Here is a 19,277-nt window from a genome sequence, read left to right as displayed (position 1 = left end):
CGAGCTCCGTTAATATTCCATATGCTTTTGATATACCATGTGTCAGTGGCCCATCTATATTGCATATTTTTTCTATTGGGTTTAATGTTTTTTCTTCCCGAATCGGTTGCGGTAGTGTGCTCACAAAGTGATTTAACTGTAAATACTCCCATTCACTCATCCGTTGATCCCCTTCTCCCACTATTATATCCTGTCTTGCTTTTATTTTTCCCCGTGTGACAATATCTTTTAATTTTTTCTCACCCAATTGCTTTCCGAAACGTGTTCCATTGCCTGGTGGGAAGAAATTTGTGCCTGCTAATGGGATTAATGGAGAGTTATACTCCCATTTTTCCCGTCTAAATAAAGTGTCCCATATTTTAAAAACATTCTTTGTTATGCTATGTGTGTTTGTGCCCAATTTCCTCGTCTTAGGTGGTATCCAAATGTTTCTGTTTAATTGTGCATTACTTATTTTATCTTCCATGCGTGCCCATTTTTTTTTGGTATGTGTGTTTGTCCATTCTACTAACCTAGCTAAATTAACGGCAAAATAATATCTTTTTATGTCGGGGAGCCCCAACCCGCCTCCTTTTTTTTTCAAGCTCAGCTGTGTATAGCTTATTATGGCCTTTTTACCTGCCCATATATATTTCAAGATTATTGTTTTAATTACCTTAAAGAAGCTTTGCGGTATCTTTATTGGGAGCATTTGAAGTTTATATGTTATCTTCGGTAGTATCATCATTTTAAACGCATTTATCTTACCTATCCAGGAGATGTGTTTTCTTGCGAGATTTTTCAAGTCTTGGTTAATGTCATTAATTAAGGGGACAAAGTTGGCTATGTAGAGTTTTTCAACTGTTGGTGTGATCTTTATTCCTAAATATGTAATAGCTTCCTTTTCCCATGTAAATGGGAAATCCTTCTGAAGCTCTTCTGCTTCTTTTTTTTCTATCCCCACATTTAGGATTACTGTTTTTATCGGGTTTATTTTAAAGTTGGAAAGTTCACCGTATCTTTTTATTTCCTTTATAACGTTATGGAGGGAAACTCTAGGTTTAGTCAGATATAGGAGTATGTCGTCTGCGTACGCCGCCACCTTGTGTTCATCGTCTCCCACTCTCACCCCCCTCTATGTCCGGATTTTCCCGGATTTTTGCTAACAGTGGTTCCAGTGCTATTACATATAGGAGGGGTGAGAGCGGGCACCCCTGTCTGGTTCCATTTTTCATTTCGAACGCAGACGACATACTCCCATTGACCTTCACCCTTGCCGTCGGGTGGCTATATAGGTTTTTTACCCATTTCAAAAACCTTGGTCCCAGACCTATATTTTGTAAAGTTTCCATCATAAACCCCCAGTCGACTCTGTCAAATGCTTTTTCAGCATCTAAAGACATGAGTACGACTGGGGGTTTCTTTTTTGGATCCTGTTGTAGTAGCAGCAGGGTCCTTATGCTATTATCTCTCCCTTCTCTGCCTGTTACAAAGCCTGCCTGATCTATATTTATTAATTCCGGCATTAAACTTTTTATCCTAGTTGCTAGTATTTTCGCATAAACCTTCAGGTCTGCATTTAACAATGCTATTGGTCGATAGTTAGAACACAACGTTCCATCTTTTCCTGTTTTAGGGATTATAGAAATACTTGCTAGCAGCAATTCTTTTCTTATTTCCTCTTCCTCTCCTATTTTATTGAAGTAATTACACATCTCTGGGACCAAAAGTTCTCTAAATTTTTTATAATATTTAATCGGCAAGCTGTCGGGGCCTGGACTCTTACCACCCGGTGTTTCCTGGAGGGCTCTATAAATCTCCTCCTGAGTTATAGAGGCATCCAGGGATTCCCTGTCGTTTTGAGTTATTTTAGGTAAGTTCACTTCTTTTAGGTATTCCTTGATTTTCCTTATTCTAATATTTTGTTGCTCTTGAGTTTCGTTGATTCTTATTGAATATAATGTACTATAATAAGTCTGAAAAGCTTCCGCAATTTCAGATGTCTTGTATTTCATAAGGCCGTCTTGGTTTTTTATTTTTTCTATGTAATTTTTTATTTTTTTTCCCCTTGATATTCTGGCTAGATATTTCCCTGGTTTGTTCCCCCATTTATACCTCTCTTTTCTGACATTTTTGAATATCTTCCTTGTTTCTACCTTCATCAAGTCTCTAAGCTGGGCCCTCTTTATCACTATTTCTTGATATACCTCGTTTTCTCCTCGCTCTTTATGCGTTTGTTCCAGTTCAAATAATTCAGCTGTTAATTTTTTCATGTTTAATTTTCTTGTCTTTTTTTTCCCTGCTCCAATTGAGATTAATTTCCCTCTAATGTATGCCTTATGGGCCTCCCAAACAGTTGCCACCCTTACTTCTGGTGTATTATTAAGAGTGAAATATTGTTCCAAGTCGATTTTTACTGTATTGTTTACCTCTGTGTCCTCTATGAGTTCTTCGTTTAAGTTCCACGTTCCTTTTCTTTGCTCTATCTCTTTGAATCTTATTTTCACTATTACCGGAGCGTGATCTGAGATTGTGGTTACCCCTATTGATGTTTTAACTACGTCTTCCAACGACTCATGGTCTACCATTATATAATCCAATCTTGAATATGTTCCGTGCACAGAAGAGTAATATGTATAGTCCTTTTTGTTTGGATATGTAATCCTCCAAGGATCTATTAAACAGTGACTGTGCATTTTTTTTCCTAATATTCTTAGCTGTTTAATATTTCGTCTCTGTGCTCCGGACATATTATCCAGATGATAGTCCATTGAAAGATTGAGGTCTCCTGCTAAAATTACTTGACCTTGCTTGAAGTCCATTAAAACGTTCAAGAGCCCCCTCAGATATTTATGAGGTTGTCTGTTTGGACAGTATATGTTTGCGAGCGTATATTTTTTCCCTTGGAGTACCCCTCTCAGAAACAAATAACGTCCATCTGGGTCAACTTTCCTATCTTCTACTGTAAAAGTGATGTTCTTCCCTATTCCTATAGCAACCCCCTTAGATCTCTTCTTTGGGGAGTCCCCGTAGTACCAAGTGGGGACTGCCCGAGAATACAGTCTAACATTAGAGTCCAAAGTTATATGTGTCTCTTGCAGAAAGACTATTTCAGCGGAGTACCTTTCAACCTCTCTTAATACCATATGCCTTTTTTCCGGGCAACTGAGACCTCTTACATTATATGTTATAAAATTTATATTTGTCATTTCTTTCTCTTTTTTTTTTTATCTTTCTCTGATAAGTATATTTTTTTCCGTTGCAAGACACACAGATCTAAGTCCCCTTTCCCCCCCTCCTAATCTTCCCCTCCCCCCTCTCCCCCCTCCTCCCTTCTCCTCCCTCCCTCCCTCCCCTCCAATCGTACTTTGCCCCATTGGTCTTCATGTAGGGCTTTCTCCCCCCCTCCCCCTCCCCTTCTTTCTCCTGGTCGATCCTTGACCCTATGGTTGATTAGAGCTTTTTTCCCCCCTTTGGCGCTATTGGCGCTCTTTTGCTCCTCTGGCTAAGGTGGAGTTCTATTTTAGCCCGGTCTCTTATCCCCCAATAATGGGGGACTGGTGTAAGAGCGCTCTCCGGGTCCCCCCTCTCCCCTATCCCTTGCTGATTGCTTACTGTATTGACCCCTCCCATCCCCGTCCCCCCACACGCCACCCCCCCCCCAAAAAAAAAAAAAAAAAAAGATTTATCGAGCGGCCCAGATCATCAATGATTTTTTGGTATTGGGATGCCCAAACCATTGCAAAATTCTGGTATTTCCTCAATAAACCTCAGTCTTGCCGAACTCCCGTTTTTCCTCCCTATTAAACACGCTGGGAATCCCCAATTATACTGAATATCATTTTCCTGCAGAATCCCCAACAGTGGTTTTAAGCTTCTTCTTCTTTTTAACGTCTCTTGGGACAGATCTTGGTAGATTTGAATATTATGTTGATCGTATTCTAATGGCGACTTCCCTCTCAGATTTCTCCAAAGTTGATTTTTCTCCTCCCAGCTTTCAAATCGAACAATAATGTCTCTTGGATATTCCTGTGATCTTTCTCTAGCTCATCTTATCCTGTGCGCTCGTTCTATTCTTAAAGGGGCAGTTGTTTCTCTTTCTAATATTGGATTACAAATTTTCCTTATTATTTCTGGCAAGTCCTCAGCCTGTGTTGTTTCTGGAACTCCACGTATTCTAATATTCTTCCTTCTATCTCTATTTTCCTGATCTTCTAGTTTGTACGCCTGTTCTCGTTGATTCATTTTGAGTGCTTTTATTTCCTCTTCTAGTTTTTTAACTGAGGTTACATTATAATCGACTTTTTTTTCCACTTCTTCAACTCTTTCCAATATGTGCCCCATATTTCTCTCCATTCTTTCCATTTGCGATTTGAGTGATCTTTCTAAGGCGGCGAACATTCCTTCCATTTCCATTTTTGTTGGTAGAAGTGTCATATCCTGTGTTTCCTCCTTATTGCCCAGATCTAGTTCAATTTCTCCATCCTGGTCAGTTCTAGTCTCTGCAAATGTTTCTGAGAGTGTTTCTAAATCTGCTGGTGTATTAGTAGCCCCCTTTTTCTTGTCCTTCTTCTTATCTTTTTCTGCTTGGCCACCTCTACCAGTTAGTAGTTTTTCAACGGGCTGGCTATCTCCATTTGCCCCATGTGTCACAAATTTACACATCGGGCCTGGGCTTTGGCTTAACCTGGGGACCTTTGGGGTTGCCCCACCTTTCGCTACCTTTCCCCTTGTAGTCATCTTTCGCCCCTCTTGGTCTTATTTTCCCGTGCTTCTTAACGTGCCCAGGCTGTGATTACTAAAAATGTACGACCTTTTTATAGTAATTCCGCTTTAAGCCTGCGGGGGCTTGTCTATGTCTATTTGCTTCCTTTCTCTCTCTCTTTTTTTTCCCCTTTCCCTCCTTCCCTCTCTCCTCTCCTCCATACACCCAAAAGAAACAAGGGGGGAGAGAAAAGGACAAGCGATAGAGAACTCCAAGTGGCCTTTCCTTGTGTAAAGTTACCGACCGGCTGGGGAAATTCTGGGAATAATGACCCAACAAAGTCCCGCCGGGTCTGCAACTCAAATGAGCCACCTAGCGGCAAAGCACTTTTGCAGTTTAGTTGAGCTGTATCTTTTTACCAAGGCTTATCAGGGTATTCTCCTTATCTGAGTACTATTCACTGCCAGAGCATGGGTACATCTCCTACGAGGGGGTATGACTGTGAGCCGTATGGCTTTTCTTCCCGCTGGCAGGCTTTCGGGCTTGTTCTAACCGAACCTTGAATACCGCACTCATACACTTCCAATGTGCGATTCAACTGATTAAGTTGCCCATAGCATCCATGTGCAAATATTCACTGCTGCCTGTTTATGTACAGCCTGTTTGTGGCTCTCTTTATGGCTTTTGTCAAGTTTCTCATTGATTTTACTCTTTAGGCACTTTTATTCAGCATGCTCTCCTTTTATTGCAGTTTTCTTATGACCCAGGTAAAAGTTGCTGTGATATTTCTGTCCTTACCGTTATGTTGGAAATATTTGGAGAAATTAGATGCTGATCCCTTTTATCCTATACCAAAGCATAATTTAAACCAAGAAAAGCATCATAAGTCTTCCCGTCGGATTCCACAAATGTTCACCATATTCCAAAAAAAAACAAAGTCTCACTGTGTCTTAATTAATTAATTGTCCTAATAGAGAAAGAACGAAGGCAAGAGGGGGGGCCGCCAATAGTCAAAACAATATAGTTATGCAAACTGGGAGCACACTGGGAGCACATATCCCCTATGTCGCTTATTACTTATATTCTTTTCAGTCCCATAATGGTTGTTAACTCCTATATTACAAATGTCCCATTGATATTTTTCTATTAGTTCTTGAAAAAGCGTTTTACTCACCACTCTGTTGAATGCAGTGTGCTCACCTCTTTGTTTGCTTTCAGGAGACACAATAGACCCAGTTGAAACTGCTACAATTCATCTCTGATCTTACCCTCCTGTTGGTAGTACTCGTGGGGCCAGTAACAGACAAAAATCTTCTCATTCATTAGTTAACCAAAGCTGCTTAGGCTGCAAAGCTGTGAGGAGCCGAATCTCCCTCTCATCAGCCTCTGCTCCCCATATGGGGACGGTGCTGGCACCCTCGCGCCACGGTCCGGCGTAACACAGCGCAGCTGCCTCAGCTCTCCGTAGAACGAGGGGGGCTACAGAGCAACAGACTAGTCTGCTATCTCGGGGGGCACGAGCCCCAACTCGCCTCGCTGCAGCCCCTCCCGCTCTGTACTCCAAACGCCGTCCTCGCCACGCTGCACGCCACCTCCGCTGCTCCGCTGGGAGCGCCGCACGCGCTGCAGGTAATGGGGGTCTCGTACGGCCATGACCTGGAAGAGGAGGGTGAGGTTTCAGAACGGGAACAGCATCTCCAGGCGGGGGGGGGGGGATCGAGCGGGGATCAAGCGGGGGGGAGTAAGAGGCCGTTCACTTCGCCTCACATCTCCGTGGGTCAGCGCAGGGTTGGAGAGCAAGGGCTCCCGTCTAGCTGCTCCTCCACTCCGACCGCGCCATTCCAAGACTCCTCCCTCCTCAGCTATAATCTTTTTTTGGTAAAATTTAAAGAAAAATAGGAAAATTTTGCAAAGTCCTGTGTACATACGCATATTCAAAAGAACCGCCGTTCTTTTGAATGGCAAGAACGCGGTAACGTCATCGACTACGATTAACAATGCACTCATCACATTCGATGCCGTCATCTTACTTCACCTTACCTATGCCTTGGAAGCTACCACGCATGCGTCAAAGTCTCATCAAGCATGCACGGGTTTCCATGGAGGCAGGTAAGCATGCACACGCACGGGTTTCTCGGCAGGAAAACCCTGCCGAGAATCCCGACGAGAAAAAAGAGAGCAGGTTCTCTATTTTTCTCGTCGAGATTCCTGGCAGTTTTCTCGATGAAAAACCATACACACGAACGGTTTTCTCGGCAAAGAGATCTGCCAGCAGTTTTCTTGCCTGTTTCTTGGCGAGAAAACCATTCGTGTGTACTAAAATATTGGCCAAACCTCCCCAACTTTTCTCCCTTCATAAAGCTTGTATCCAATCTGCAGGAATATCAGCTAATCATATAATGTGTCTGGAAAAGTACAACTTCCTGGTATTTTATTGAGTGGTAAACATTTTTTTTTTAAATAGAAAATTACACTCTATTGTACAAATAGACTTGTGCTGGATTGCACTGATGTCATGATTGAAGAACATATTATACATTTGGAATACACCTTGATGCATGGATATTTACATACAGTACATATGTGCACTATTAAAAAATACATTTGTGTTTTCTATCCTCTTTGCCCACGTGGAGAAGCCATAGGTTGGAGGCTATGTAAGGTACATAAAGACCACTATATGCAGGAGATTACATTGGGAAGCTGGCTGTTGTCATCTTCAGAAGTGATGAACTCAAGGTTCAGTCTGAACACAAGTTCGGATTATACTTTGGCTATTTGGGCATTTGTCTAAACCTGGACTTTTAGCCCAATTGGAGGGAGCCGAACATCATATATAGTATCAGTATTTCTATTCTAATATCTATGACAGCTTCCTATCTGATAATGGCTGCTAAGGACATCCTTAACGACTAGTGACTTCACTTGGCCCCATTTATTTACTAGTTGGGAATCCCCAGTCAAATATACAAAGGGTGTGCATATATAGAAGGAGTGCCAGACCAAAAAATACGAGTCTAAATTCATGTATTGATGTTGTGTTAAAAGACAGCCAACATGTTTTGGGGGTCAAAGGAACTCCCCCTTCATCAGGGCTTCAGTTAAAAATATAAACCTTAATTGGACTCAAAAGAAGGCTTTCCTGTTTTAATCTGTGCATGGAAGCTGATTGCTGGATTAGGATTTATGACCAGCACAATCTGCATCATCAGTCAAAATTATTTTTTTCCTTCATTTATGCAGTCATGATAGAGAAGATATTGACACTCTTTATACAGCAAGGGCTCATTTACACTTGCTTCGGGTTCAACACATATTGCTTTTGCTTTGCTTTGCTTCGGCTTCGCTTCAAAAATTATACCCCATGTAGCTTTAGTGGTGCTTCAAAGCATATTCAAAGATTCCTTAGAAGTCTATGGCAAAGCTTGCATGAAGCCCCACTAAAGCCTCATCGAAGACCCACCGAAGCCCCACTAGAGGCTCATCTTTGCACTAAGCAAAAGCAAGGTGTAAACAGGACTGTAAGCTAACCATTTTATTTAGTGACAGGAGCTTTGACTGGTGCTCAGAGAGCTTTAACAAAGCGTGTCTGAAGCCATGTTTTGAAGCAAGTGTAAACTAGCCTTAAGGGCTGGTGTCTGATATATGAGTTTGAAGGCAAAACACAGCAGAAGGCTACAGTTGAACTATTTTTCCTGTAATGTAAATACATATGAAAAAGACATGCTGCACCCAAAGAAATGTAAAACATAGCAGGTCAAATGCAGCTTCATGACAGTCATCCACACTATAATATTGAGGTAAATGGAAATGTTATGACCTGTGTTTGATGTTCTTTCCTAACACACATCAAATATGGGAAAACAATGTCTGTCTATACATTGCCATAATTATTTAATTAATTTATATAACTGTTCAGGTAAACATGTCTGAGCTGTGTTTGTTATGGTAAACATTACCAAGCCATTCAGTCAAAAGAGACAAGGCTTAGGCTTATACATGATTGTATATAAATATACCTGTGTGAACAAGGTCTAAAACCTAACTTTAGCTAAATATTTAACTTTAATTGTTGATAGAGTGGGGAAGTGTTAAAGCAGATCTCCAGGCTAGTAGCCAAATTCACAGATGAAATGCAGGTATTGGTTCTGAGATTTAAACAAATTTGCCACACAGCAACCCTGGCTGAAAGGACAGAAGACCTTTTTCTCAACAGACTGCTCCTTGTGCTGCTTCTCTCACCTTCAGTCTGGACTGTGCTGTATAGTGGGCTGCAAGAGGCTGATACAAGGTCAAATAATGGCACTTGCATTTGAAAAAAATGCATTTAATCATGTATTAATTAATACAAATTTACATAAATTTGTGTCTTCATGTCTGCCTGTCTGCAGCTTTAATTTTTTTTTTTTTTTTTGAGAAATGTCTGTCCTGATGAAGTCTGTACAATACATTAACCAGGACAGGAAGGCATATGCAGCATTAAAAACATTGTCAGAAGTTTCAGCTTTTGCTCTTGCTATTAAACATTTTTTTTTCAGTCCATACCTTCTTTGGAGAAATGTTCTTTACTTCCTGTCCTGAAAGAACGTGAGAGAAAATCTCCTCAGCAGTATTGCAGCAATAAAAAATCCAACACTCTTCACTCTATTCGAAACAAAATTCAACAACTATTTTAACCGGAGTCTCGCTTTTACATACTTCTGAGGTGTGGAGTGTAGAATATAGAATTATAAATCCATTCTAATAAATTCTTCTGTAAGTACATGCACAGGACCAAATGACCCTTATTTGTAATAGGTTAAGCATTATGTTGATCAAATGTTCTGAGATCTTGAGTCTTGCACACAATGTAATAACTATTAACTAGCTTATAGTAGGTGGTTCTGAGAAGAAAGTTAAGGCAGTGTAGGGGTTAATGGCATCTTACAGAGAAGCAGAATTTAATTTCATTGGTTCTTCAGTGGTTAAATACCAACAATCAAACTGTGACCATATAAGCTAATAGTCAAACATAGGGGCATAGGATGTGACCATAAGATTGTACACCCCATTAACACCCACCATACCAACATCAAAACACCATCATAACAACTAGGGATGAGCTTTATGTTCGGGTCGAACATGAGTTGGACTCGAACATTGGCTGTTCATCTGTTCGTTGAATAGCAAACAATTTGGGATGTTTGCGGCAAATTCGAGAGCAGAACACCCTTCAAAAGTCTATGGGAGAAATTAAAAGTGCTAATCTTAAAGGTTAATATGCAAGTTATTGTCATAAAAAGTGTTTGGGGACCTGGGTCCTGCCCCAGGGGACGTGTGTCAATGCAAAAAAAGTTTTAAAAACCACTGTTTTTTCGGGAGAAGTGGTTTTAATAATGCTTAAAGTGAAACAATAAAAGTGAAATATTCCTTTCAATTTCATACCCAGACCCGCCGCCACGAACGATACAGCCTCCATAGGAGGCGCCCGGCCAAATGACGTGTGACCCGTCTGACAGTTCTTAAATAACCGAGGACAGGGTCACCCAAGGGTTGTGGGGATGAGGCCCTTGTCCCCATCAACATGGGAACATCCTCCCCATGTTGAGGGCATGTGGCTTGGTACAGTTCAGGAGGGGGGGTGCTCTCTCGTCCCCCTCTTTTCCTGTGGCCTGCCAGGTTGCGTGCTCGGATAAGGGTCTGGCATGGATTTTTGGGGGGAACCCCATGCCATTTTTTTTATTTTGCCACGGGGTTCCCTTTTAATTCCATACCAGACCTGAAGGGTCTGATATGGATTTTGAGTGGGACCCCTACACCATTTTTTTTTATTTGGCGCAGGGTTCCCCTTAATATCCATACCAGACCTGAAGGGCCTGGTAATGGAATTTGGAGGGACCCCCATGTCGTTGTTTTCACTGACTTTTATCTGTATTGCCGGAACCCGACAATTCATTATAGCCGCAAATAGTTTTAAATGACTTTTTTCCTTTAGAAATGTCATTTTGTGCAAGGACTTTTCTAAGCACGGGAAACATGCGCTACTTTACATGCATACTATAGACACCCCCCAGGTAGGAAATTTAAAGGAATATTTCACTCTTATTGTTTCACTTTAGGCATTATTAAAATCACTGCTCCTGAAAAAATTGAAGTTTTTAAAACTTTTTTTGCATTGATACATGTCCCCTGGGGCAGGACCCAGGTCCCCAAACACTTTTTATGACAATAACTTGCATATTAACCTTTAAAATTAGCACTTTTGATTTTCCATGTTCGTGTCCCATAGACTTAAACGGTGTTCGCGTGTTCAAACACATTGTTTTGCCTGTTCGCATGTTCTGCTGCAAACCGAATCGGGGGGTGTTCGACTCATCCCTAATAACAACATAACTAAATAATACAGTAAACACATGATAAAGATTGTGGGGAAACTTTAAGCCATGGCTCCCTTATTGAGTTTAAATAGATTTTATGCAATAAACTTTAACCATTATTACCAATCAAAAGTGCTGTTAACCATTAATAACTATTAATAATAGAATTTGTTTAAAAGCAAATAGGCCACTTTTCTCGTTTTTTTCTTTCATGGCTCTAACAGTCTCAGATCATGGTTGATATGGACCAGAGGATCTGCAGTCTGGAGCCCATTTGGGTGATGCAAAATTGTTATATACAGTATATGCCTGGAATGTGTAGATAATCTAAATAATGGGGATAATGACAGATTACTAGGCTTTCCACTGGTGTCACCAAAAAATAAACAAAGGGTTCCTGGCTGCAACACTTAAGCCTAGTACACGCGGAACGAATGCTGGGCGGCAACAGCCGGTTTAGTAAAAACTGTCCGACAATCAGTAGGTGTGTACTACAGCTGGCCAACGTCTGTAGAAAGGGCACGACTGGCCAATGGCTTAAAGCACTGACCTGAGTGTTCTGGCTGGGGAGGGGGGTGCAGTCCCCCTGTCAGAACACAATAGCACAGCAGAGGAGATTGATGTACTAACATTGTGTAGTTAGTACATCATCTCCTCTTGAGCTGTGTGTGTTTTTTTTTTTAATTCAGCATTAATGGGTTGAATGAAAAAAAAAACTAGTAGTGTATACCAGGCTTTAGTGCAACGTTGACTGCTGAGTTGTAAAAGGAATCATGTCCTTCAAAATAACCAGTATTAGTAATCAAAAAAATGAAAGGAGCAAAATAAAGTAGTGAAACTAGTCAGATGGGGACAGTGAGAAAAAAAAGCAGAATTGTGAGAAACTGAGCTAAAAAAAATGAAGAAAGACTACAGAAAAGAAATGGCAAATATGTTGTATAAAGAGGAAGATAACAAAAAAATATATAACAAAAAGGGGGGAGGTGGGTGAAAGTAACAGAAATAAGAAAAAAGTAAGCCAAGTAATAATTTCATGTACATTTCTCATCCAGCTCAAAAAGGGGATAAAGAGCGCAAATAATAAGTCTCCCATTTTACAAAAGTTTGATTGTTAAATCTTGAGAATTTGTCATTGAGGTCAATGCCTAGGAACATATATACCTCCTGTGAGAAAATAATGATGATGTGCCAGATTCCTGGTGTCAAACGCACACATGTATAAAATCTTGCAATCTGTAGAGAGGTGGATTGATAGTAACAGTCCTACAGTGGACTATATAATAATAATAATTTGCTCCTATAGTAGGTATAATAATGATAATAATAATATGCTCCTTTAAACAAACACTGATGACTTGTAAACATGTAGACAAAAGCTGTCAATTCTGACAGTGTGCACCATGTGCAATAAATGGGCAATTGTACAACATGTGGATTACAAATGGCAATAATCATAATACGTAATGACAATAACAGTGACTATAAATATAGCTCACGTTCCACCCATCTTTCCCCTTTTCTTCAAGCCGCTAGTAGGTTGTAGTTTTCACATTCCTATGGCCCTGCATGTCCTCAGTGGCTACAGAAATTTGCTGGTGGAGGAAAGAAAACATTTGGCATCTCCTCGTGGCTCTATGCTCTTTTGCAGTGCCACCTGACCACTATGGCTCCTGGGTAACTGGAATAGAAATGCTGACATTAATAACCCAGTAACCCAGCCTGTGCCAAAGGGAACTTTTGTCAACTTGGAGACCCAGTAAAATTGTTGTTTAGTTGAAATCTGTGACCAAAATCTAGAGGGTTCTCAGTAGGGTTGTCCCGATACCACTTTTTTAGGACCGAGTACAAGTACCGATACTTTTTTTCAAGTAGTCGCCGATACCGAATACCGATACTTTTTTTAAATGTGTCCCCAAATGCAGCCATGTCCCCCACATATGCAGTCATGTCCCTCACATATGCAGCCATGTCCCTCTAGCCATGTCCCTCACATATGCAGCCATGTCCCTCTAGCCATGTCCCTCACATATGCAGCAATGTCCCTCTAGCCATGTCCCTCACATATGCAGCCATGTCCCTCACATATGCAGCAATGTCCCTCTAGCCATGTCCCTCACATATGCAGCAATGTCCCTCTAGCCATGTCCCTCACATATGCAGCCATGTCCCTCTAGCCATGTCCCTCACATATGCAGCCATGTCCCTCACATATGCAGCAATGTCCCTCTAGCCATGTCCCTCACATATGCAGCAATGTCCCTCTAGCCATGTCCCTCGATGCAGCGGCGCGATGCGGCGGCAGCGACGGGGGGGGGGGGAAGGGGGGGGAAAGTATTCTATTTAGGTATCGGGTATTTGCGCGAGTACGAGTACTCCCGCAAATACTCGGTATCGGTCCCGATACCGATACTGGTACAACCCTAGTTCTCAGCTATTAATATATTATTATACAGGATTTATATAGCACCGACAGTTTGCACAGTGCTTTACAACAGTAGGGCAGACAGTACAATTACAATACAATTCAATGCAGAAGGAATCAGAGGGCCCTGCTCGTCAGAGCTTACAATCTAGGAATAGTGGTGAACTTCACCAGTACCATTACTATTTTCCCTGCAAGGGGTACTTTAGGATTTTCCATAATTTCTTTGGGTATTTATGGTAATTATTCTTTGATAATTGTGAAAACCTCCAATTACTGCATTACTTAACTGATAATTGTAACTGACAATTATATCCAAATACAATTGATGTCCCATTTTCCTCACAAATAGAGCTTTCTTTTGGTGGTGTTTGATCACCACTGGAGGTTTTTATTTTTTGCGCTAGAAACCAAAAGAAATTGACAATTAAAAAAAATGTTTACTTTGTGCTATAAAGCATATCCAATAAAAAATTAAAAAAATCGAATGTCTTCATCAATTTAGGTCAATATGTAGTCTGCTACATATTTTTGGTTAAAAAATCCCAATAAGCGTATATATTGATTAGTTTGCGCAAAAGTTATAGCATCTACAAAATAGGGGATAGATTTATTGCATTACATTTTTTTTTTTTACTAGTAATGGCAGCGAACTGCGACATTGCAGCGGACAGATTGGACACCTAACTGACACTTGACATTATTACAGTGATCAGTGCTAAAAATATGTATGATACAATATAAATGACACTGGCAGGGAAGAGGTTAACATGTGGGGTGATCAAGGGGTTAACTGTGTTCGCTGTTTGTGCTTTCTTACTGTGGGGGATAGGCTCACTGCATGCACAGTGATTCATGTTCCTGATTAGCAGGAACACAAGATCACAGTGTCCATGCTTGACAGAATGGTGGTCTGCCTTATTTACATCGGCAGACCACCATTCTACCTCTCTGGGGAACGATCAGTGGGTTCCGGCAATCATCACGCCCATTGACCTGTGGCCAATGGGCGTGTGCACCACCCAGTGGCTATTGCACGGAACGTCATTTTGCGCAGCCATGCCACCTTTCCGCAGTATAACTGCGGCGGGTGGTCGGCAAGTGGTTAAACAGATATGGGTCCAGCAGCTTGTCTTTCCTATGCATATTTTGCAGAATGAGAGGTCAGAAGTGTTTTATTTGAAAGGTCTTTTATTGCTTTTTAGGTATATGTAAATATTTTAATGTTCATAGTATAAGCACAGGCGTGCTGTAAAAATTGAAATTGCTCTGACTTTGTTATACTTTTAAATAGATGGTTAGAAATAATGATTACAATGCCTCCTAAATGACTAATATAAAGAGATAATGGCAAGAGAGAGGCTTAAAGGATCACTAAAGGATTTTTTTTTTTTTAGCTAAATAGCTTCCATTACCTTACTGCAGTACTGGTTTCATGTCCTCATTGTTCGTTTTTGCGTTGAAGTTGCTGTAATTCTGCTGTGATCTCCACACTTCCTGCTTGTCTGGCTCCTTATGAAAAATCTCATGGCAGCTTTTCACTGTGGTCCAAGCTGTGTGTCTAAAACTCCTCAGATTCATTTAAAAAACAAAACACTGCCCTGGATTTGTTTGTTTTTGTTCTGTGGGTCTCTTTACTTCACAGAAACATGAAACCAGTTTAAAAACGAAAGTGAAACTAGAGGCACATTATATGATTGAATTTAATCTATTTTTAATCATTTTTAAAAGGAATCAGTTAACTTTTATGTCTCTATACCCTGTAAACAGTAATTTCAGCAAAAAAAAATGTTTTCCTTTAGTGACCCTTTAAAGAAAACTTATGCGGATGTCCGCTGAAAAAAAAATATTAAAAGCCAGCAGCTACAAATACTGCAGCTGCTGACTTTTAATATTAGGACACTAACCTGTCCTGGAGTCCAACGCCGTCCACAGCAGGGGACGAGCGATCGCTCGTCACTCTGCTGCCCCCCCGCCATCCTCGGTGAGGGAACCAGGAAGTGAAGCGCTCCGGCATGTGCGAGTCACGCTACACCTGCCGATTGGCTCCTGCTATGTACTGGGAGCCGAGTGGGGGGGACGGGAGGTGACGTCATGCCCGCAGTCTGCCCGAGACTGTGTTGCCGGAAGTTTGTGCAAATACCTGTCTTTAGACAGGTATCTGCACCCCCCTCCCCCCTGAAAGGTGTCAAATGTGACACCGGAGGGGGGGAGGGTTCCAATCAGCGGGAGTTCCACTTTAGGTTGGAGCTCTGCTTTAAAGAGTCCATAAGAGATCCCACGAGTTAAACAACTGCACAGGTGGAGGTTCAAATTGCACAAACTATAAAACGTTAGCTAAGTTTTGCATCCAGCAAATCTACCCAATCAAAGACAAACATCCCTGTTTGATTTACTCATCACTATTTGAAAATCAAAGCTTTTGCTAAGGTATGAGAAAAACATAAATGTTCACTAAATATTATTATGTAAAATATACCAAATTCTACACATTTAGAGCACTTAAACCATGTTTATATACATATAAAAATATTTCTTAGTGAAGAAATGTTCTAACATTATTTTTGTATTAGATATCACAATATGTACATTTTCACTTACAGTACCTTCAAAGTAATGACAAGTAACCAATGCTTTATTTTATCTAACTTTCAAAGTAAGGATAAGTAACCAATGCTTTATTTTATCTAACTTTTGAGTTCTGTCCAGTAATTTAAGTGTGATATGTGACAAACGCAACAGTTTAACTAGACAGGTCAATATACAGGCCCAGTAGACCATCAAGCATCCAAAGACATTGCCCGCATCCTTGCAGAATAACATCTTTCAGGAATAGTGGGTGGGTGCCAAGTTTGCATGTCTGCTGTACTGAGTGCATTCAATTAGAATAATGTGTGTCTGCAATAACAGAGTAATGGGTTTAAAATTTTTCCTTAAGGGCATTCTTCTATGCAAAACAACTTGACACCAATTTTCAAAGCAACGTGTTTCTCTACAGCAGGAGGGAATCAAGTAATAACATGAGCTATTGTTCACTGAAATATAAGTTGTTTAGAGATGTCCTCTTGCTGTTTATCAAGATCAACACTTATTCAAATAAGCTTTCTAGAAGCTAGTTAGTAAAATGAATAGCAAACAATGCATTTTTATTTATTTTTTGCAGGGTAGTGTATAATTAATGATACTTAGAAAAGTCAAACAATCTATTAACTAGAAGATCTGCATTTGACTTAGAACTCTTCTGTAAAGTTGCATAAACATTTCATAATGAAAATAAAAAAGCTCAAGCAATGTCCCTCAAAGCATAATTCCTTTAATGCAGACCTTGTAATAATTTGCAAACTCCAAATACACTGTGTGGACCCTCTTCCCCATCATAACTCATATGTTATTGCTATTTGTGAAATGTACCTGTAAAGAAAGAAATCAGGGCGTCGTTAGGGGTGGGCTGGGGAGGCATGTGGTATTTAATTATTAGCCCCCGAGTGCCGCCGAGCAGGGGCCATTCTGATTCCGACAGCCGCTGAGCGCCGCCGAGTGTGGCCGAGAGACATAGCAGGTCCCGCCTTCTGGAGCCTGCAGCGCCTATGATGGATGTCCCTCAATGTCCCTGAGATCCCTTCATTGATTGCCAGTAAAAGACAGAATCACTTTCAAGGCACTCTGCCTAATGCATAAGTGTATTCAAGGAAACGCCCCCAAATATCTATGCGAAAAAATAAAAGCCCTTAACCCCAATCGCATTCTGCGATCCTCCAATCAAAACCTACTCCAGATACCTAAAGCCAGAAACAAGTCCAAAGGAGATCGAAGATTTGAAGTCCAGGGACCTCGACTGTGGATTGCTCTACCAACCACCATCCGACTGGAGTCGGACCACTTGGCCTTCAGGAGACCGCGGGACGTGTGACGTCCATCATAGGCGCTGCAAGCTCCAGAAGGCAGGAATTACAATCTTGCCCGCCGCTCCACACCATATCCCCGCTCCCTGATCGGTGCTCGGTTCGGCGTCTCTCCTCTCCTCCTCTGGCTGTAGCTATATGACTATGATGGGCACATTGGGTGCGCTGGCGCCACACACCGCACACCACAGCTGAGGTAGATCAGTGAGTGTGTATGTAGGTCATGTCAGTGTATGTAGGTCAGGTCGCTGTATGTAGGTCAGGTTACTGTATGTAGGACATGTCAGTGTATGTAGGTCATGTCAGTAGGCCATGTCAGTGTATGTAGGTCATGTCAGTGTATGTAGGTCATGTCAGTAGGTCATGTCAGTGTATGTAGGTCATGTCAGTGTATGTAGGTCATGTCAGAAGGTCATGTCAGTAGGTCATGTCAGTGTATGTAGGTCATGTCACTGTATGTAGGTCAGGTCATGGTATGTAGGTCATGTCACTGTATGTAGGTCAGGTCATGGTATGTAGGTCATGTCACTGTATGTAGGTCATGTCAGTGTATGTAGGTCATGTCATTGTATGTAGGTCAGGTCACTGTATGTAGGTCAGGCAGGACAGTGTATGTAGGTCATGTCAGTAGGCCATGTCTGTGTATGTAAGTCATGTCAGTGTAGAAGATTGTTTTCACCTGCTCTGCATTCATGAAGAATCTTCTTGTAGGGATGATGACATTTAGCATTGTGGAAGGCTAGGGTAAATTAGCTATAAATCTAACTTTTTTTACAGGTATGTTTTACACCTACAAACAGTAGGTGTTTTGTGAAGGGGGAGTGGGTCTGGGTAGTATGAACAGACGTTACATTTTACTGTAAGGTCTTCCTTAATATTACACTTCTTTCATATATACTGTAGAGCTGTGGATGACCAATGAAAAAAGAACATTTGTAGTACTACTTTTTGAAGGTATCTGCAGGTCCCAGCAGTGGAGTGCACCAAGAATTGCTAGTATGGTTAGTGTTAGGGGTCTAGCTTGTGAATATGATTAACGTCTTCTACACACACAACTTGATCGCTACATCATGTATTTTTTCAAGAACTCTACAGTTTTCTTTCATTTACACAAAGCCAAATTCCTGTTTAGAACCCTTACCTATCCTGTTTGAGCAGGGCCGTAATTAAGGCAGGGCAAAGGGGGCAGTTTTAGTCCCATGCTGTGTCCCGATATCTCAGTGTGAAGTTATGTTACCAATGCTGCCTCACCTGCAGACCTTGTGTTTACATGTAAATAACCTGCATTGATATGTAAATAGCGGCTGCATTAATATGTACATAGCCATGGACTGACGCCATTGATATGTAAATAGATAAAGCATTCATATGTATATAATACCCCCTGGGGTCATATCCATCATCACTTCTGCTGAATGCTGCCCACTGGGGCTGTAAAGGGGCATGCTTCAAAAGTCAATTTGTGGTCAGTTTTGAATCTTCCCTTACATTGGTGGTTCATGTAGAAGCCCTGTTTAAATTGGTGGGGAGTGTAAATCCTGTCCTTACATTGGTGGCCAGTGTATAAATCACCCTTTATTGGTTGTTGATGTAAAACCCCCATTACATGGGGGATTGACATTGGTTGTCAGTGTAAATGCTTAATTACATTGGTGATTAGTGTACATTTCCCTTTACATTGGTGGCAAGTACAGAATTGCCCTTACACTGGTGGTCAGTGTAAATCCCCCTAACATTGGTGGTTGATGTAGAAGTGTCACCTTACATTGGTGGTCAGTATAAATCTCCTTGACAATGGTTGTCAGTGTAAATTCTCCCTTACATGGAGGTCATTGTATATTCACCCTTACACTGGTGGTTGGTGTAAATCCGTGAGCCACAATGTGTGCTGTAACCTCTAGCAGCCGGTCAGC

General features: G+C 41.2%; 1 protein-coding gene across 1 annotated transcript in view; it reads left to right on the top strand.

The window, feature by feature from the left end:
- Positions 1–19,277, top strand: part of DMD (dystrophin) — a 2,981,380-nt gene that overhangs the window by 2,017,238 nt on the left and 944,865 nt on the right. The gene's annotated exons all lie outside the window — the stretch shown is intronic.

The sequence above is a fragment of the Rana temporaria genome, chromosome 2, assembly GCF_905171775.1.
Source record: "Rana temporaria chromosome 2, aRanTem1.1, whole genome shotgun sequence".
In the NCBI taxonomy this organism is placed as follows: domain Eukaryota; kingdom Metazoa; phylum Chordata; class Amphibia; order Anura; family Ranidae; genus Rana; species Rana temporaria.
This window is presented reverse-complemented; position numbering and strand designations above follow the sequence as displayed.